At 37.8% G+C, this 12135-nt stretch overlaps 1 protein-coding gene across 2 annotated transcripts in view; it reads right to left on the reverse strand.

Annotated features, from left to right (window-relative positions):
* UBE3D (ubiquitin protein ligase E3D) overlaps positions 1–12135 on the reverse strand; it is a 79303-nt gene that overhangs the window by 46210 nt on the left and 20958 nt on the right. The gene's annotated exons all lie outside the window — the stretch shown is intronic.

Genomic DNA, 12135 nt, shown 5'->3' on the forward strand with positions numbered 1-12135 from the left:
AATGTGCTTAAGTTTCTGGATACATAGACCAGATTTACAAAAGGAGTGAAACTATCTAAAGCTATTTTGGAGCTTTGAAAGTGCAGAACTTAAAAATTTCTACCAACTGCACTATGGCCTTTTATAAAATATCTTCCCTGAAAATATTAGGTTCGATTTTTATAATTTAATTAAAAAGGTCTAATTTTACATCAGACATTTAATTTCCAACCCTGTGGAATCGGTTTCATTTCCTAATTACTGAAAGAGAACAAGAGGGAGTTGAACACAAAGTATCTCATGAAATACATTCCACATCATTCTTCTTCTAGAGCTTCCTTGGAGAAAGAAGTAGGGGAAGGCTAAACTGAGGTCCCAACAGTGGCATACATGAGTAAAAATTACCTCTCGGAGAAAGAAGAGAGATTTGGGTGCTGAAGAATGAGACTACGAAACCAGATTAATTGTACAGGAGAATTAATCCTCCTACTAGGGAATGAGGCATATCTTTTTCATCTTCTGCTTCTTCTCTGGTATTGCAAGTAGTTTTCTCCTAACAATGTTAAAAGTTTTTCACTGCTGGTTCCTAGGATAGTGAAGTGGCCTTAAAATTCAAGAGATGATGTCACTCCATTTTACTTTTTATATTAGTAGTTCATAGTAACTGTGGCTTTGTAGTAAAAGAATTCAGAGGGAAGATCCCTCATACTTTTCTCCATTATTTCAGTTCTATGTTTATCAAATTCTCTTCGTTTTTGAAGTGCAATCCACTGTCTGAAGAGCAGCTTTGCTCTGCATGGCTAAACATAGAAGCATTCTTGTCTTCAATAAGGGCTTAAATAAATAATCCCAAATCCCAGTGGGCCTTGTTAAAGCAACATTGTAACTTCTTTATGCTTCTTTGTGAGTTTGGGAAAAAAAATTGTCCACACATCAGTCTGAACTTAATACTGACTAATGTGGCCTTAGGGAAGGGACTGTTGAAATTCATGCATCTAGCTATTAGAAATGGATTTATAAATGCAATTATGATACATCAGCCTAGGTTTATTAAGTAATGATTACTTTTTTTAAAAAAAGTAGTAGTTACAGGTGAAAATAGAAGACATTCAGTTCAGAGCCAATGCTTAAATGCTGTAAAGCTGGTGTGATCTGCTGTTTCTGTGCACTGTGAGCACACTGGGAGGTATTCACATGACTCAGTTTTAGGTACTCAGTGACCTGATGGATGAGCAGTGATGAGATAGCTGATGAAGCTACTGGTCTCAGCTGTTGACCCTGCCTGGACATCTGAACTGCTCATCACTCATTTCCTAAACTTCCATGGTTCACTGTGCAGTGTCTTTAAACAATTCAAAATTGGCAACAATTTACCATCAACCATATGCTTTAAACTGCAGCTGTTGAGGACTTGACTATCAAGTGGCTCAGATGCCTGTGATGCAAAAGCAGGACAAACAACTGGTGCAGTAACCTCCCATGACTGAAAAGCAGGATTTGCTTCAGTGAGAAAATCTGGCTAAGTTTCTTAACTAGGAAGTGCAGGGGGAGCATCAGAGAGGTGGTACACCCCATGGGCAAGCAGAAAACCCAGTAAGCAATGTGGTATCCTTAGTCTTGTTACTCGTGGTCACACCACAATCCCCATTAAAGGCTTTAACCACAAACCAAGCACATTAGGCACCATGTAGAAAACATAGCCCATAACTTCTACGCAAATTATGTGAACAGTACTCATGTTAGATGCCAGTATCCTCCCATCAGATCTCTCCAACTGCCTACCTCCCACTGCTGCTCACTACTGCTGTCTCACCAACCAGCAGCCTCAGCACTGGCACCTGGCTCCAGAGGGATAGTGTCTTTGACACCTTGTGCTAACAGGGTCCCAGAAGTATTGAAACAGGTGTGCCTTCAGGGCCATAGACCAGCAACAAATAGTAACACTTCTTTCATCAGCATAATAAACCAGGCAAGTGGCAGGGTAAAATTACTAAAGAAAAAAAAATCAAATTAAATCAAAGTTGAATGAATGGTCTGTATGATCAGTAACAGGATAGCACTGCTGTTCCCCTGTACCCAGAGCCCTAGGTTCCCTAGTCATTTAGTATAAATCACTTCCCTCAGTGTTCTCATGGAGATTATTCCTACCAGCTGTGCCACATGAAGATTTGTACATGCTCCATAAATTTTAATTCCCTTTTTTAAGTCCTATTAGACCAAACGGGGGGCTATTTCTGAAGTTTAAATGGATTTTCAGAACAATATAAAGATGAAAATGTTTTCTGGCCTCTGATTTTTAAACCTTTGGGTAAAATTAAATCTCTTCCACAGTGCAGTTGATATTCCATATAACAGTATTCACAAATACCAGGCACTCCAGAACATTATGTCTGAATCTAAAGGGAGAAGTTATCCTGCTGTACAAAAAAAAAAAAATGCTGTAATCACTGTTCAAAAATCTCTCAGCTTGCTGCTTTAAAGTTGGCTTTTTCCTAATGTACCAACTTCAGAAGAGAAGGAAATTCAGTATTTCAGGATGCAATTACCCACAGCAAAGTAAGGAACACCACAAATCAGACTCTTTTTCTGACAGTAAAATGTATTATTTCTACTCATTCAATCCAAACCTTTGCCAAACAAAATGACTGAAATTAGAATATCACACCATATTTTTCCTTTCACACTGAAACCGCAATTTTAGTAGAAGACTTTATTTTTGTCATCATTTTCCCTTTCACAAAAAACTGTACCTCTGGCAAAAATTGTAAGCTTGCTCTATGCAGGTTTTAACACAACATTGACACTGTAGTATCTGATGTGGCTACAAGTCAAATTTAACAAGCAACTAAAACCAGCAGTGAAGAACACAGAGTCCTCTCCTAAGAATAAAATTCATGTTAATTCAAAATCATAAACTGGTATAGAAACATTTTTACAGATTTTACTACATTACACAGCTCACTTTGGAAACTCACAGCAGATTGATGGCCAGTCTGGAAAGATTAACTTTCCACTAGTCCCTTTTCCCTGTCCTCTGCCAGTATGTCTTCACATGTCTATCAGATTTCCCCTGTGCAGGGAAATACCCTTCCATAAATACCCCCTCCACCCTTCACAAAACTGTTCCTAGTTTTAACATCTCCTCTCCTCAGAGCTAATTCCCAAGTTTTCCCTTTAGACCTTTCTGAAGCTTTCCCCTTCTGTTATGGCAGAGATTTTACAGTGCTTATGTAATCCACACTGATGCTGCTGATAGAGTCCTTCATAGAACTTTTACAGAGCTGTCCAGAGTCCTGCTGTCCTGCTGCAGACATGAAGCAGAGCTGGAGGAATCACACAGGCCGCACACCACCATTCTGAGACAGCATGTGGGGCTGCACTGCGCACACTCATACCTCAACACAGTCAGATTAGTGAATGCAGATTATTTTGGCTCTTCAATTTAGTTTTATGAGCTTAAAATTTTATGGACCAAGAGAAAGGGAAAGCTCATCTTTCAACCTGGCAGCTGAGTTCTGGACATGAGCAAGAGCAAAAGAAGAAAAAAGGAAGAGAAAAGGGATTTAGAAGGAAGAATAAATCTAGGTTTAAACCAAGTCAACGCTGATGCAGGAGATGATGTTACAGACAGACTAAAACACAGTTTTGATGAAAGGAAACAAAGCAGGCATGGGAAGATTGTCACAGACACCAGCTCAATGAGAAGAGAAGCCTTTAAGTAGATGATCTCATTCAAAGAGGAGATGCAACAGCCCAAAGTAAGACAGCTGCTGATAACGTACTATAAATCTTTTCCACAGTTCATTAGAATGGACTTTGGGAGTAAGAGAACACACCATATGTAAAGAAATAATGACACACTTGACAATTAATTGCTGAATAACAGTCCAACCAAGACTGTGGTACCAGTGTGGCTCTCTATGCAAAGACCTCACTCCAAAGAGCTTCCAGAGAGCAAAATAGATATGCTGAAGGTGAACTTAAAAGTCTTTTGGCAGGTCAGGACAGAGTTGGAAAACTAAACTAGAAGGCATCTCCCAGCCAAACTGCTCACCTCCCTGCAAGAACAGGTATTGTGCTGAAGCATTCCTTTTTCCCAGTTTTATTGTGCTTCATCTTAAAAGCGTGTGACAATCTGCACACTGCAGTTTGGGGACTCTTCCTCACTGGAGATATTCAAGAACCATCTAGACACAATTCCGTGCAATGTGCTCTATAATGACCCTGCTTGAGCAGGGAAGTTGGAACAGATGACTCCACTAGTGGTCCCTTCAACCTTATCCAATCTGTGATAGGTATCATTTATTATGCCTATTGCTCATACAAATTATTCAATGTATAGCTTAAAGCCAGAATTCAGAGCAGCCAGCAGAAGAATTACTAGTTCTGTTTTGATGCTACCAGACTCAAAATAAGCAACCAACACCAATATCCTATTGCTGCTCCACACACACACACAAATGGAAATATCCTGACCAGCTGGACCAATTAGCCTTCCTTGGTCTCAAGTAATATATTCCCAATTTGCTTTAATTTGATTTAAAAAGCATTTCAATTAAAATTGGTGATTTTTTTTTTATCTAAGTATTGTTAGTTTATACAGCCTGTCATGGAGAAACACAATGGAAACAACAAATAGTAATTAATTTAAAACAGACCAAGATTCCAAAACTCAATAAATCAAGTTTTGAGGTTTAAGTATTTTGACAGCAATCTGTCCAATAGGCTTCTATAAGCTTCATCTTTTCACTCTTGGCTCGTTATTTGATTGGTGCCTGCTCAAATAAATCCTATCATTTAAAAGGCATTATATGAGTTGAGTATTTACAGTTCCCAATCGAACCTGATAGTCTTTATAAGTCTATGAGAAACCAACTGTAAGCTTCCAAGTGGAAATCTGCTATAGTTTGATGTAGAATTACAAAATTATCCCCAAGGGATCATCACTATCACAGTTAGGCTATCTGGCTTTCAAAAAAGCAGTGTTACAAGGAAAGAAAATGAACATAAAAGACATACACATACACACAGTGCAACTCGAACAGATGTGACGTCGATTTCCTTCTAGCAAACTGGCTAGGAAATCTAAGCCCTAAATGTAATCAGCAAAAACAGTGCATGCTGTAGTTTAGGATCCCCATGTTCATTTAGCTGGTAAGAATGCAGAACTGTTCACTAAATTCCCACTCCTAACTCTAGCAGGACATCAATTCAGAATTAAAGAGTACTTCACATCAGCAGTAAACTTCTGAAACTTACTCTTACAGGAGAATGTGGAAGCAGACAGCAATAGTAAGGTCAAGAACTATTTATTCAAACAGATGGTCAGAAGATGATAGATAGTAAAGAAAATAGTGAGGGCTGTACCCTCTAACATCCTTAATACAATTACAAAGCTGAGAGCACAAGAAGTGCTGGGGCTCACACACTCTAAAGAATATCTCTGGATGTCAGAGGGGCGATACTGGGCTAGATGTTACACTGCTATGACCGAGCATGGCATTTCTTACTTTTCTATCATCATATAAAAGTGGAATTAACTATGTGGAAATGCAGTTGTTTCAGACTACACAATTTAAATTAGTATCAGATAATTTTGCTGCTTTTGACATTTTTTTCCCATTCAACTTGATATTTCTCTTGTTACCAATCCTAAGATTCCCAAAAGAGTTGAACTACAGCAATATGAACCAAAGAGACATGAAAACTATCAAAACTCTGCTTACCTGAATTGCAGTTTCACAAATAAATATGAAAAATATGGAAAAAATATGTAAGCCTGAATTGTAGTTTTTGTTGTACTATATTACAGAGCCACAAATGCTAATTCAAAAGCATATTAAATGTGACAGGATATCTTTATAGCATATTTATCTATTTTTTTCTAAAAAAAATTATACCATAAGAAGTAGCTAAGTAATAGCACTTAGAGTAAATTTCTTATTTTCACATTGGCAATCACTGTGTATATAGCATTTAACACTTCTAATGCAGAGTACAACAGCAGTACCCTGCAAGATGAGTAGTGACACATCACCATCTTTCATGCTACACAAGAAGAAAGGCAAGCTATTGGTCAGATTACTAACAAACGCTAAGTTATTTGGGATTGCAAATTCACTTTTTAAAAACCAGTTAGAATCCTTCCTCCTTTGACTTCAATTGTAATTTCAAAAGATGAGCAAAAAGCTCAACTGAAATGATAATATGAGTAAAATTTTTGGGCAAAAATACGAGAACTTATTTGGTAGACAAGGGGTTTATTCCAACATTTTTCTCTACTTCAGTTAGTCCTTCTAACACTATTTATAAATGGAAAGATTAGATACCAAAAAAAGGACCGCTTAGAAGAGCTGGAAGGATATATCAGACCTGTGTTTAGAAACAAGAATTAAGTTCCTATGTAACTACCACAGAAGGATGCTGCACATGTAGGTCTAGTTTCAATAAACAAGAAAGTCAGGATAATTCTCCTGAAAGTTATACTTAAAAGTTGCATGCACCTTTTCTTAGAGGTGGGAAAGGATGTTAACTGAACTGAAGAGCACTTTGTTGCCCAAGCATTCAACGTTTATGAAGTTTATAATTTCCACGTCTATCTAACTCTGAAAACTACTTTTTTATCTTCCTGTCCCCAAGCCCTAAGTGGTATTAGACTGCATCTTTCAAAAATTTTTGCCCAACTGCTCAGTCAGCTCTTTTAAGGCAACCTACTCACTCTGTTCTCTTAACTAGATACCAGGAAATAATTCAAGGAGGAAGCAGAAAAAATTATGTGAAACAAACCAGGTTCTTCACGTTCCATTTACAACTACACCCACTCATTTAATCCTTCCAGATATACAGAAATCAGCTTAAAGAGAGATGAAACAGTGAAACATTGGTCATTCCTCAATTAACTCTTGATCTGTGTGCTCCCATGTACTTTCTATAGGCAAGAGTCAATGAAACACTATGAAAAAGCATTTTATTTGAGGCATACAAAAATCAGTGAAATAGGACATAGTTTGATGCTTTTATGAGAGGTGAATTACTTTAGAGTCATATATAGAATGAAAGCCATTCTCGGGACAAATAAGCAACATTCTGGACTACATCAAAAATAGCTTCATAAACAGCTCACTAAACATGGACTTTAACAAAAGCACTGGGACTCAAAACCTCCAGGTTTTTAGCCACAAACTCAATTTTCAAGCTTGTTCTTGTCCCTCTAAAGCTAATAAAATGAAGAATTTCTGGAAGTCATTTTTCAACTCTTAAATTATAAACAGCAAATTCTTACATAGAAGAAGGCTTCCGCAAAAGCTGTAAACTATTTAGAGAGACTCTAGATGCATATGAGCTACAAAAAGCTCTCAATGACCTTTTGACAAAGCTTTGTCTAGCACACTGCTTTAAAGAAAAAAGCACAATTTTCCTCTAACTGTACCTTCACATATATTTTCTGAGATCAAGTTATGGTTGAATTGCCATGTAACTGTATTTTCAATTTTCTTTCTACATTTTTACAGCACTCTCACTTTAGCAGTATTTACCATTACCGCTCCCAGCAGTCAAGATTGGTTGTATAAGGTGCTATTTGCCAAGAACCTGTTACTTGAAAGGAAGACCTCTTCTGCCTGCACAGCAGATCTGTAGGTGGAGAAAAGGACAGAGAGAAAGGTGCAGAGAGAAAAGTAGGGAACCAACATAATCACATACACATGATCCATAAATATCTATGTAAGGACGGAGCAGAAAATGCATCAGGCATCCTTCCGTAATGGAACTCAACAACATTCATAAGATACTTTTTTCACAGGTCATAAGAAGAAATGAAAGCATGGAAGTTCAACTAATTTGTTGTAGGGTTGTCATAAAGCTCCCCCAAAGGCTGAAAGTCTAACTGCAGACAGACCAACCCAGAACTTGTGTTATCACACATAACACACATCTAAATGTTTCTAGCCCTGCTTAACCATTGAAGGAGTGACACAAATTACTACAACCCTTAAATGCTGCCCTCAGGAAGATCAGAGGAATAGAGTTCTGCAAGGAGAAATGCCAAGAACCACACCATAAATAGCATGTCTGGATATACCTAACCATATTTTGGCTTCACAATGCCTTAAGTTACTGACTGTTCTTAAGCAACCCAGTCTAACATAGAGAGAACACCCAGAGCACAACTGTTAAGAATTTATTGCCAAAACGAAGGTATATGGAGAGAAGCTGTACATGACACGTTCTCAGTTTGCTCCTAACCCATATCTCAGTCACCCTCCCAGAGACTGGAACAAGAGAGATGCTTTTTCCTTCCACAGACAACATGGAGCTGGGAAAGACCACCATTAGGCCACACGTTAGAAATAAAAAATGGCCACGGCCAAGACAGAAAAAGGTTCTGAACAAAATTAGGATGTAATTGGCAAAAGAAACCTGCAACAACAGAAAGACAAAGGCTGCTTATTAGACTGCAATCCACTGGAAAGGATCTGATGTTCAATACAGATCAACAAACTGAATATGAAATCAGTATGTTGTTGATGCCATACATGGGGTAATCACCTCTGATCAACATTCAGACTAACTCTGGTGACAGTTTTCTTACAGTCACCTCTAATCAGCTATAATTCCAAATGAGTAATTACCACTCAGCAGCCAGTAACAAACCCTGGACATTTATCCTACTCAAATGTTTGTTTCTTTTACATAGTTAACATTTAGAGTAATACTGAATGTAAGGTATGGGGATAAATATCCCAGTGATTTACTAGAGGAAAGAGAGTTCTGTTGCTCACTGAAGCAGTGTTGTTCACAGGACATAATTTCTAGTTTAAGGGGAAAAAAACACTTCTGTATCTGAGGAACAGAAATAAGCATTAATTATGAAGAATTGCAAAACTGTGCTCTAAATAAAGGTGGAATAAAATGAGTTTTGGAGTGAGACAATAAATTTCTTCTGACAACCCAGAAGTCTTGAAAAGAAAGATCACACATAAAAGCTACTACACACACAAAAAAATATTCAAGTAAATTCCCAGGAATCTAAGGGTTGCTTCAAAAAAGCGTGCCTGAATGTGATTTATTAGGCAATGCCAGTCAGACTCTCTTTAGCAGGGCAATTTGCCAAGGGAGACTTTCACAAATCCTGAGACCTCAACTGCTACCATGGAACCATGTATTTATCTCAGAGTAAGTAGATTTATGCTTGTGTGACTAGACTAAGTACAGACTTTGTTTCATTTCTTCACCCACATTTTACAAATATGTGATTATGCCATTATATTTAGATATTACAAACAATACTTTTACTTCTAGTTTACCTTGTCTTAACCTATGGCCCAGCTAACCTGCACAGACACTGCAGTCTCCACAAGTAAGAAAGGCGCTTTCTTCTCTCATTACACAGTTCAGATTCTGGCTCTGCAGGAATCAGACAGGACCCAAGTGTACCCAGGGACTCGCAGCAACTGAAGGGGCTCTGTGCTGTGCAATAGATTACCAGAGTATATGCTTATCCCTTGTAGCTACTGGAGTCTGCTGGGGTCAAGGTCACACACACAGACTTCCTGCTGACTGCTTGCTGCACAGGAGGTGTCCTTGCTTACTCCCCACTTAAGGAGAGAAGGCCACGGGCTCTCAAATCTTTGCACTATTTCAAAGGCAGGTGTATGCAGAAGCAAGCAAGGTAATATTATAATTATTACTGGAATGTGGGCATCTAAAATATTCGGAACTTGCACTATTCAAGGAATCAGACACTTTGTTCAAAATTCGTGAAATAATATTTGAGATCTAAATGCAAACACATTGCAATAAATAAATTGTACTAGTTTCGGTATTTTTCCTTTCACTGTGTTTATATTCCTGTTAAATACAGAAAGACTTCAGTCTTATTGCACAGGTCGAGGTAGTACTGTCAGACAACTGATAAATGAGATAGTGGAAAAACATTGAAGTGCTAATGCCCCTTTTCCTGTACTTCACTAAGATATATAAAAATAGGAAAGCAATATTAAAACAACAGTTACTTTAGTTTCTGAACCTTAAAAAGAATCCTCTGTTCTTTCTCTTATGTTGTTGCATTTGTCCAAGGACTGGACAGGGGAAAATGTCAATTACTGTCAGAGGAGAATTAAAACGTCAGATGGGCCTTATGCTCACTGCAAAATTCCAAAGATAAATACAAAGTAATCTTCAGAAAAAAGTGACTTGTAACAAGATGATCTAGGGAAATGGAAAGAACTGAATATAATCTCACAGTATAATTCTGCTGAGAACTCCATTCAAGAAAAGCAATTGTGAATGCTAGGTAAATGACTAAGATATGACTTTTATCTCAATAACATGTCAGAGTAATTGAATGTGTGTTAAGGTAATTAAATCGTCTCAGTGATACAGAACTGAAACTTGAAAAGCAAAACTGTAAGTTACATTTCTGTAAGACTTAAGAGTGGTTAGTGAAATATCTTTAATTTTAGACCAGGTGGTGTTCCTACAATATCTCCCATTCTCAGAATGAGCACTTTAAGTGACAATACTTTAGAAAGAATTTTGGATCACTAAATAACATTTGGATCACAGGGGTTTTCCCATGCCAGCTTCATAAGCTAGTACATTAATAAAGTTATTTTTTCTGACACAAACAACATTAACAGTGTAGAATGACCTTTTCTCTAATTATTAGAATCTTGCATTCTTTCCTTATATCAGTTTATTTCTGCTATTCGGTATTGGATCTGTTTGGAAAATAAAAAGGATACACTAATGTCCTAGTTATAGCAGCCAGGACCAGTTTATCACTGTGTGGGTGTAACCAAAACTGTATCTGCTACACCCTCTAATCATTTCTTATGAACTGTTAATAATGGATCATTTGCAGAAGCTGCCCAGGGCACACCCGACAGCTCAGGCTACAAGTTGGGTGTTAAAGAACACTGAGAGGCACAAGAAGGTTTCTGTCTTCACACCACTGACTCAGCTGTGACAACTCCCCTCTGAGGAGACATCAGCACCTTTACACCCAGCCTGAAGGGTCATGTCTGCTAATGGGCCATTAGGGACTGGCACAACAGTCAGCTGCAATGACTTAGACCATCAAAGATTCCAAAAATCCCATGACTCACAGAGTAAATCAGCCATTGTGAAACTTCTCACCCTGGGAGAGGTGCTAGGCATTTCCCCCTGCACCTGAGTATACATAATCTTCAAGTTTTGGAACCTGGAGTACCACTTGTTGGATCCAGAGGAGGACCAGAACCTCGACAGGACTGCGACTGCCACTCTTGACCAGACTGTGACCTTCATTCTCAACAACAGGTTTTTCCTTTCCTTTTACTTTGTCCTGAGGGGGGCCATGTGGCACTCAGCACAGAGGCTGATGAACACCATTTTTAATGCCCCAGGGTGCTGGGTTATGCACCTGTATTTTGTCGGTTAACCAATTTTCTCTCTGTATCATTGTATTTATTGTAATCTTTTAAAGTAAATTGTAACTCTAACTTGTAATCTCTCTTGAGTGGGGTTATTTCTCCTGTTGGTTTACCTTTAAACCAGCACAACTAGGCAGCATTCCAGATAAACACACAATGATGAAATACACATGCTTGTAAGGTGTATGGTTCTCCTACAAAAATATTTAAATTCATACACATATGTTTGATTGTCTGTGTGAGATAAGATTTTTGCTGTATTTTTAGGAAAATTTAGACTATAAATTAGCTGTGTATTGACTGAGTATGGAGGGATTGTATTCTAAATTTTAAATACATTCATACCTATTTAAAATCTGAAGAAAAAACAACAATATCAAACCATTATTTGTGACATATAAAATCAATACTTGCTTTTCTACCACTGCAAAAACAAAAGCAGAAAATTATGTTAAATCTTACTCCATCACCTGCAAACATTGAGGCCACTGCTTAATCAATATTCTCTAATCTTTGCTCTCCAACAGATAAAGGCTTTAGTATTTTAGGCAGTCTGTGTTTTTCATAATGTTGAATTCAAAGCTTGCTGAAATGAAATGTTTCCTTTATGAGGGCTCCAGCAGACTTGAACACATCCAAGTAAAACATTTATATGACATTGTACTCAACTGCCTTCCTGTTCTCTTTCCCGTTTTTTCAGGGCCCTGCTTCTTTTTGAAATAATGTCACCACTAGGCTGAAA

Source organism: Pithys albifrons, chromosome 2, assembly GCF_047495875.1.
Source record: "Pithys albifrons albifrons isolate INPA30051 chromosome 2, PitAlb_v1, whole genome shotgun sequence".
In the NCBI taxonomy this organism is placed as follows: Eukaryota; Metazoa; Chordata; class Aves; order Passeriformes; family Thamnophilidae; genus Pithys; species Pithys albifrons.